The sequence below is a fragment of the Diplotaxodon limnothrissa genome, linkage group LG3, assembly GCF_057381915.1.
Source record: "Diplotaxodon limnothrissa isolate DT_005_m linkage group LG3, D_limnothrissa_male_GT1.1, whole genome shotgun sequence".
Classification (NCBI taxonomy): domain Eukaryota; kingdom Metazoa; phylum Chordata; class Actinopteri; order Cichliformes; family Cichlidae; genus Diplotaxodon; species Diplotaxodon limnothrissa.
Window position 1 is genome coordinate 60,723,939 of NC_140598.1, and position 10,252 is coordinate 60,734,190.

At 41.4% G+C, this 10,252-nt stretch overlaps 1 pseudogene; it reads left to right on the plus strand.

The window, feature by feature from the left end:
• Nucleotides 1-361: 361 nt before the first annotated feature.
• LOC146636762 (E3 SUMO-protein ligase KIAA1586-like) lies at nucleotides 362-2,680 on the plus strand (annotated as a pseudogene).
• Nucleotides 2,681-10,252: the final 7,572 nt, after the last annotated feature.

Here is a 10,252-nt window from a genome sequence, read left to right on the forward strand (position 1 = left end):
TTGTGTAGTTAGTGTGTAGTGTAGTCAGTAGTTTTGTTGTGTGCGTCAGAACAATGAGGCGACTGCTGAATGTTACAGGTGTTACAGGAGCAGTGCTTTAAGTGGGCCGGTACGCGCCGGTACTCAGTACCGCCACTTCTAAATATAGCTCTTGAGAGTACCGCCACCTCTCCATGCGCCCAGAACGTGCTTTTAGCGTACCGGTACTCTCATTTGCACATCGTTTGGCTGCACTGCCGCTTTTCAGAGCGCCCTTCACAAGCACGCTTCCTAATTCGTCCCACCGAGAGCAGAGACTACATTACCCATACACCAATGTGTTTTACAAGTGAAAAGCGCATGCGTCGCTTTTGCCGTTGTCATGTCAACAACTCAACGTGGTCCGGAGAGGGTGTGTAAAACGCGCAAACAGCTGCTCGTTAAAATACAAAAACAATGAACACTTAATATGCTCTCCTGGCTTCAGACTCTGAGTAGTAAAAGAACAAGGTCAGAATCAGAGGACTCGCTGGCTGACACCCCACCAAGCCAGAATGATATCGCTGCAGGTCAGACGCAAGCTAATGAAAGCTGCACTAGTGCCGCGGACGACGGCACTTTTGGCGACGACGAGGACGAGAATGACACCATTTCTACCGATGACAACAGCCGCGTTAGCGAGCATGAGTGGCCAGAATGTTGGTCCCAAGCACAAGTCCGGTATTTCTCCACAAATTACAAGTGGCTGATCAGCAGAAATCAAAAGTTGGGTTGTAGTGTGTGTAGTCAAGTTTGTGCTCGCGTGGACATGCAGCAAGGGCAGAGAGTGTCGCAGGAGTGGAGTGGGTGCTTAATCTCGTCTTTTGGAAGGGACAAGGCTGCACAACAAAACTCACTACGAAAGAAAATAAAAGAGCACAGAGACTCAATTTATCACAAGAAAGCAGTTGAAATAAAAGAGAAGGCAACACAAAATACAATGCAAAAACACATTGAAGATATGAGAAAGGCTGACTACACTTCAACTTGCAATGTGTTTAGAACAGCTTATAAGATTGGCAAGCATGGGCGTCCCTTTACAGACATGCCAATAGATGTCCAGTTGCAAGTCTTAAATGGTGTCAAGATGGGCAGAGTTTTGCACTCTAATAACTCATGTGCAAATATACTGGATCACATTGCAGCTGAAATGAAAAAGAAGGTAGTCAATGACATAGTGATGAATGAAAGAAAATTGTGTGTGCTCATTGATGAATCCACTACAATAAGTGGAAAGTCTGTGCTTGTCGTGTGCCTGCGGTCAGCTATTTCCAGTGAAAATCCAGACACAATATTTTTTGAACTGATTGAGCTGCAGGGGACCACAGCAAAGGACATCACTGAAGCACTGTTAGGATGTCTTCATAATAATGGCTTTGACCCTCACTACCTACAGCAACATTTGTTGGCATTTGCTTGTGATGGAGCCTCAGTGATGCTTGGGAGGAAAGCAGGAGTTGCTGCGCAGCTTTGTTCCAAATTCCCTTACCTGTTTGTCTGGCATTGTTCCAATCACAGACTGGAACTGGCAGTTTGTGATGTTTTGAAGGAGGTAGGAGGAATCAACCACTTTAAAATATTCTTAGATCAGCTTTACTCCCTCTACCATGCATCACCAAAAAACCAAAGGGAGTTAACCGAGAGTGCTCACAATGTTGGACAACGTCTCCTTGTGATAGGCCGTGTTTTATCAGTGCGTTGGGTTGCTTCAAGTGAGAGAACAGTGAAAGCAGTATGGGAGAACTACCAAGCTCTGCAGGTACACTTTACAAGTGCTGCTGCTGATACCAGCAGGGACTCAAGAGAGAGAGCAAAATACAAAGGACTCAATGATGTTCTCACTACTGTTTCTTTTGTGGTCAATCTTGGCATCATGTATGACGCTTTCACAGAACTCAGTGACCTCTCAAGAATGCTCCAGAGATGGGACATGACTTTGGATCAAGCCGACAGGCAGCTGGACCGACAAATCCGGGTGTTTGAGTCAATGGTATCCACACCTGGTCCCACACAAACTGCCATTGAAGCTGAAAAGGAGAAAATCTTCAGAAATGTATGCCTGCATGAAAATCAGAGGGTTATAAAAATCAACCATGGCCAATTTTTCCGTAGCCTGGCTGAAAATGTTAAGTGCAGGATGACTCCAACAACTTCCTCGCATGTCAGTAAAACCTCATCTGAAAAGACAGATAGTCACCTCCTCTCAGACATCAAGGTCCTCCAGTCTGACTCCTGGCCTGCATCTCTAGATATTCAATATGGGGATGCAGCGGTCAGACGTTTATGTCAGAGATTCAGAGTTGGGGAGAGGGAAAGTGTCCTAGGATTTAGGGAGTATAAAGACCTTAAAGCTTCCAAGACACCAGCAGCCCTGAAGCCGCTTCTTACAGCTGTCCACACCATTGCAGTATCAACAAGTGAATGCGAGCGAGCTTTCAGCTCAATGAATGATACTTTGACAGATAAAAGAAACTCTCTCAACATCAAAAGGCTTTCAAATATGATTTTCCTGAAATGCAACGGACCACCCTTGGATCAGTTTAACACACAAACATATGTGCAGACATGGCTGGCACTAGGGAGGAGAAGTGCAGCATCCACAAACTGCGAAGCCCAAAGTGAAAGGAAAGTGGAGCCCAAAACGTGCTGGAGCCTTTTCTAGGTAAAATGATTTGTACAGTATTTCTCATTTTTCATTTGGTGTACTGTGATTGTATTTTGCTGAATCTGCTTTTGTATATTTTTCAGGGGTAAAGAAATGAACCATCTTCAAGACTCAAGATTATGTTCTACTGTTCTATGGTTATTATGTTTGGGTTGCTTCAAGTGAGAGAACAGTGAAAGTAGTATGGGAGAACTACCAAGCTCTGCAGGTACACTTTACAAGTGCTGCTGCTGATAGCAGCAGTGACTCAAGAGAGAGCAAAATACAAATTAGTTTATAATTTATTTTATGTACATTTTGTTAAAAAAAAAATTCAATACCTTTTTGCACATTTTATTTATGTTCAGTAGCTCTTTCTAGCTCAAGCAAATCCACAAACTAATAAAATGATTTATTATTTTGTATAAGGTTGTCTGTTGACTGTTGTATATAAAACCCATTCAATATAGTTGTTGTTACCTCAGGGGAGGCGGAAAAAAAATAGAGTACCGGCACCTCTTCTGGGCCACTTAAAGCACTGTACAGGAGTGATACATCTGCTGCTGTCAGGCCTGCAGGTATCAGACTGTTGTTCTCCTTTATCTCATAGTGGACAGAAATTATTTTTTGGAGGGGAACAAATAATTTGTGTGGCATCAGATTTGATGCAGAACAGCTGATTGTTCTGTAAATAGTTTGAAATGTTTATTTAAAAACGCCTTGGCTGCATTTAAAAAAATAGCTGCAAAAAACGTTGTTTGCCAAACTGAGTTACTTTTTTGAAGAAGTAACTATATAATTAATTGCCCAGCATTGGTCATTATATACTGTATTTTGGAGACAGAGAGTTACAGGACTCTCTCCCAGACCACAGACTCATAATACAAGTCAGAGCTGTATAAAAGAAAAAAAAGAAAAGAAAGAAAGTTGTGTTTTCGAAATTGGAGTTCAAGTTATTTTTACTTCCAATAGTGTTAACATACTGCACAGGTCATGAACAAGATTTTTTTTTACATTTTCATTGTAAATGGGCTAAAGCAGTTAATTAAAAGTAGTCTAACATAAATGTAAACGCTGTAATTTGATTCTTTTAATAAACCATGTAACTTGGATGGATTCGATGCCGGCGTGACCACAGTGCACACGTCTGATGTCGCTCATTGGTCCAAGGGATCGCTCAGGGAGTTTGTGTGTTCGCTCAGACACGTGAAAAATTAGAGGGAACATTGGGCCTCTGACATTCAGTACCCAGTTATTAAAATGTTAAGTGTAAATCATCCCCAGCCCACAATAGCAGCTGAATTTACTACGATTTCAGATCTTTTTACATGTCAATAAGAAACCACCGATGTGTAAAACAGGCTGACAACAGAATGACGTAAACCACACTGCTGCAACTGTGCAGCTCTCAGGTTTGATCTATTGTTTCTCTCTGTTTTTATGACATTTTTCACTGTGGATTACAACAACATCAACATTAGAAAATGAAATACATTTATAGTAGGTGATCATTAATCAGTATTATTGGCACTATTAAAGGGCCCCAAAAATCAAACTTTGCTTAGGGCACCACGGAGGGCCAACCCTTTTTACACTTCAACGATTGTACACAAAATACAATCATCCATCCTTCTATCTATTTATTTTCTTCCGCTTATATAATTCAGCATCACAGGGAAGCTGGATCCCAGTTGTTTTTCACAGAGGGCCAAGCAGTGGAGGGAGCTGCCGACCTCCCAGCAATACATGTAAAAGCTTTATTTTACACTGACTCTGGTCATCTTTATCTATCATAAAAATGTTCTTCATGATCTGAAACACGTAAGTGTGGCAAATATGCAAACAGCTAAGAAATCAGGATGGGCTAAATCGTTTCTTACTGCACTTCTGTTAGGCGACTGAATAAAAACACAAAGTCAGCAGTCTGGCTATGAATGTCTTTAATGTTTCCCAGATCAGAATCACAGCATACAGTGTATAATAACTTCTAAAGTAAACAGAAATATCATCACCTCATTTATTTATATAATTTTACTTTACTTTTTTTAATAATCATCTTTTTTTTTATTCCATTATTTAACATTTTTCTTCATCTCAAGTCTCGAGTTTCTGAGTTCAACAAAGAAAGTAGAAACAAGACAACAGGTGCAGATTTGCAATGGACACCAAGCTGAGGGTTTCTCTGTGGGTGTCACTGTCTCTGTGCACGTTTGACACTGTGGACGTGACACAGGATCATCCAATCATCATGTTTTGCTTTGCTGACAGGTTTTGAGTGTTGGAATAAAATAAATCCAGCAGTTATACCACAGAAAGGACAAAGTGTGGCTCTAACAGCTGTTGAACACACACAGACTGTGATGTTCTCCACACGTCACCCATCGCTCTGCACTTTTCCAGCATCCAACTGTTTTTCTGCTACATAACATCACTGCAGGAGAAAAACAACGGACAGACAGACAGACAGCACAGTGTGACACGAGCAGGTCAGACCACCTGTGTGATCTCATGAGTCTGTGAGGATATGAGGCATCTTATGGTATCAAAGCCCTGGAGTCTGTCAAACATGGCTACATGTAAACACTGCTACATGTTAGGTGAGCTAACATTTAACTGACTGCACTTTTTTCAGTCTCAGTTTAGGTCATTTATGTCCTTACTGCGAATCACTGAAAGGCAAAGCTGGCTTTTATCGCTCTGATGTTACGCACATCATGCAGCACAGATTCATCTCTGATCACAAGACTCATTTTTCAAAATAAAAGCGAGCTAAGGCTTGAAAAGAGGACGACGATTTTATGATAATAGCAGAGAAAAGAGCAACGAAAGGATTTAAAACTTGATGAAAATGTTTTTTCTCACTGAAAACTAGCAAATCCTAATAAACAGCATGACTGGCCCTCTGCTGTGAGGGGGCTTCAGTGGAGATGACTTCTGCTACAGCGACCTTCCTGCTACAGGATGGTCACATGATAACGATCAACGTTATGACAAAAATAAAATAATTGTTGAAAAAACAAAGACAAAACTGATCGGTGGTAAGGATGAACTCATTTGAAACCTCAAGCTAACGGCCATTTTTTTCTTCTCATTACAAACTGCACCTGTTGTCTTTTGTCATCACAAAATAAGCATATCATTCATTCACTCCAAAAAAAAAACAAACAAAACAAAACATAAAATAAACAAGAAACTTAATATTTACAAATATTTTGTCTGTTTTTTTTTCTTACACTTAAAAATGTACAGTTCTGATCTTCCAGATGTTTCGTCTCCATCCGTCTCCCAGTTTGGTATTTTCTTCTCTGTCCAGTGACCTCAGAGTGAGCGCTGAATGTGCCACAATGGCGCCCTCTAGTGTTAGCTTATAAAACAGACAAGGAGAAAGAACAGAGCCGAATGAAAGGACTCGTTTGTGTTCTCTCCTCTGCTGTAGCTGTGTGGTGCTGAGGTTAACTACACAACCCCTCGCCGCCTCCTTATACACAGGAGTGAGTACAAAAGGGTTCGTACGGACGCATCAGCCGGCCGTCCTTCTGCTCGACACTGTTAGCTGAAAGATGATCGGATCATCCTCTGTCCTGTATTTAAGGCTGAGAGTCTTTGTCCAGTCTCTTTTCCACAGCTACTGTCCACAGCACTGATCCACCTGCAGCACAGCCCCAGTCAGTTGTTTTATGATTTACATTGTGCACGTTTCCCTTCCAGTGAGCTTACAAAACCTCTGACAGGAGAAGTCAGGCATGTGTTTCCCCCACCTCCCCTTTTAGGCAGTAATAAAATAGAAAACAAACAATCAAACAGGCTAAAGCTAGAGCACAAGCAAAGACAGCACCGGTGACTAAGTTCTCCCATACTGGACGTACGCTACCACGTGGGCTCAAACAGCAGCACATCAGCTCAGTTTACATACTGTTGACATCTTCATCAGAGGATCAGCAGGGAGCGCTGCTGAGCTGCAGTCGTCTCCACCAGAGTGACGGAGCAGGAATCACAAACAGCACAAACCCACCGTGTTGTTTCTACCCTGTTCAGGAGATCTGAGCCCCCATCCCTTTTTGTCATGTTGCAGCTCTGCACTGCAGGCCCTGAACGCCTCCCGGTTACCCTCAGTGTGCTTAGAGTTTAATTTACAACCGACGAGCTCACAGATCATCTGCAGGCAGGTGAACGAACCCTTAATGTGAGGATAATAGCAGAGCTGAACTGAGGTCAGAAATAGTCAGGAACGGTGTCGACACAGTGAAGTCAGGTGTTTGGGAATTTGTCTGATTATCAGTTTGGGGGGGGGGGGGTCGGTGTTAAATAACAAAGGTGGTGTAGGATGGAGAGAGGAGGAGGGAGGGAGCAGTGATGATATGGAGGAAGGTGATTGGTTAAGCAGCAGGAAGGAGCTCATGCTGGAGTCTGAGTTTTTACTGTTGGCCTTTTTCTGCTTTTTGTTTATTGTTGTCTGACGCGGGCCCGCCTACGCTTGAGTGATGCAGATGTGATATCACACTCACACAGCGACAGCAGCACACACACACACAGGGGTCAGACAGGAGCAGCATCAGTCTCTGCTCTGTTTTGTTAATAACGTAGAAAAATAATTTTGTACAGTCAAGCTACATCGACGGACGCTTTACCTCACGTACCCTAAAATGAAAAAGTAGTGACAGTAAGATGAAGGCTGCACATGACACCATGACTGAGTTCACAGCTGTTGCTTTGATTCTAACGTTTAAGACTTTTGGCATCGACTCCGTTTTAATAAATGAGTGCTGGGAGGCGTCGTTTGACTTCAGGAGCTCCTGCGATGCTCTTACTCTGCGGGAGAAAACCAAAAACCAAAAGTAGCAAACATGGAGCGATATGACTCGTTTAGATTTTGGGAAACGTGCATCGACAGGTACAGTGTCCTTTTCCCCGCGTCTTTAAAGCTGCCAACTCTGCCTCAGCTTTCATACGAACAGATGAAGTTGAAGATCTTGAAGAAGTTTTGTGGCTTTCAACATTTGAAACTGCAAGAAACTCCATTCCGGGTTTCTCTGAGGCGTGGGCTTTCATCATCAGAGTTCATCCTTTAACCTATAACAATTAAAATATTCTCAAGTATGATCAACGGTTAATTACAGCACCGGCCGGAGTACCGGGAGCAGTTTGGAAGAACAAAAAGACGCGGAGACTGTTCTAAATTGTCATCCCAAACTAACTCAAAGTTTATTCTTTGTGCAGCAGTTTTTATAGGCAGACAACAAGTTTCAGTTCAGACCCTGCCCACTGGGTGGGGTGGTGTCCTTCGACAGTTGGAATCCTTTGTTCAGCAAGGGCAATAAAGATGCACTCACAAGGCCTATAAATCTTATACAGAGGTCTCCTACATCCGTGAGTTCTGACACAACCCAGATGGTCTTCACATAAACATCTTCTGCAAGGGAGTGATAAGTAAAAGAGTGATTTGTTGGTGTTTTCCCTCCAACCTTAGTATCTACTTTCACACCATAAAATCTTCAGTTGACACAGCAAGAGGAGATGAGGTTAAAACAAAGGGCATTGCAGAAACAGGGTCCTTTGTATAATATCATCAAAAACAATACTCAGTAAATGCTACCATGGTATCAAAATATCACAACAGAAACACTATCACTTGGCTTGATATCATCCTCCACTTCTGTCTCAGTATTTGATGCAACATTGTTTTCCAATAAATTGATTTGCTTTGGACAAACAGCAGGATTTTGTTCTCTTTGATTTATCCAGTTCTGAATTTCATTTAAAAACACATTTGTGTATTTCATGATACTTGAAAAGCATTCCTCTTGTTTTATTACTTCCTCTGGCACCAAAGACAACACCTCAACATGTGAACTTGAAGCCTTTTCGCACAGTGCCTTTAAATCCACCAAATACTGCTTAATTTGAGAAAGATTTTCATTGTGTTGCATGAGCGCTTTCATTTTTTGTATTAGTCCTTTCATTTTATTAACATATATTTTGCATTCATTTTGTGATTTTTCGATTTTATTCAACAATGCCTTTCCAGTCATTTTTCTTTCTCTCTTTCCCCCCAAATCATTAGAGGAACAATCATCATCACCTGTTTGACTCATGATTTTCCCGTTTGTTTGTTCGATTTTTTATTTATTTATTTATTTATTTTAATCTTCAGTGATCATCCATTAAAACATATATCCACTGGAAGCCACAATAGACTTTGACCATAAAATCCTTTCAACGTAACGGCACTTTAATTGTCCATTTGAACATCATCCAAGCAGCATAATTAATAAGACGCAGCGCAGTCATCAATCCAAGAGCGCAGCCAAAAACATTGCACATTTAACCAACATTCATTCCATTCAGTGTCTCCTCTTAAAACATCTCAGCGCTAATGCAATGTCGCTTCCTTTTCCACAACCAGACATGCACAGGTATTCTTACCTGCGCTCCTCAGAATTGCGTCAGGTGTGTCGGTGCTGCTGGGCTCACTCATTCAGATGCGCTGCACTTACTTGGCGTCTTTCAGGTTCCTTGATCTGATTTCTTTGATCCTGCTTGTGGCTGGCTTCTCCAGAATGCCGTTTTTTGTTGACTAAAGATGTAGCGACTTCCACAGTCGCTAGAGGCCGGGGATGGAGCCTGCCTATTTGCCTGACGCGCTGTCAACTTTACGCAATAATGCGAGAGGTGGAACTGTTTGCTTGTTTATTAAAGTGCTTTGAGAGTTTACAGAGTAATGTCATCGGCTCCTGATTCAGACTCTTAATGGGGACATTTCATTTTCCAGCAGGAAGCTTTTTGTTATAGCCTTTAGATCAGGGGTCGGCAACCTGCGGCTCCGGAGCCTCATGCGGCTCTTTAGTCCTTATAGTGCGGCTCTGCGTGGTTTGGGAAAATAAATTAGTATTTAGCTGAAGTGTATTTTATTTATGCCAGTTCTTTTTTTTTACTTGTAGTTCTAAATTGGAAGCTTATTGTGATTTTGCAATATACAAATAAAATTATATTTTGTTATTTTTTCATCGCTCAAAATAAGCATCACACTCGCGGAAGCCGGTGTACCCGGCGAAACACCGTGCATTTATCGAGCCTTTCAACCCCAGATAGGCCAATTATGGCTCTTTGGGTCTTAAAGGTTGCTGACCCCTGCTTTAGATGAACAGAGTTTTTTAATTAAATACATACTCTTTAATAAATGTTCTCTTTTATAAAAAGTAGGATAATTAAAAAAACTTTTATTATACCTCTATTAGAAAAAAAACTGTCTTGTTTTCTGTTGTCTGTTATGTAATATTAGGGATGTTTGTGACAATTAATTTCTTCATCGGCTAGACTAACCAATAGTCCACAACTAGGAAACAATGAAATTTTAAGTTAAGTTTGAAAACAGTTTAAAAAAAAACACCCCATTCCAAAACGTCTTGTGACAATCTCATTGGAGTGATGATGTCATAGAACGTCATAAGTCCTTTGATGTTTTTCCTTAAATAGGGGTGAGAAACAGCAAGATTTAGTTCGTTTCAGCAGCATCTGTGTTTGCAGCATACAAAACGTTCACCACAGAAACATTTGGAAAGCTCTTCAAAGTCATCGTATAGAAACTCCAAC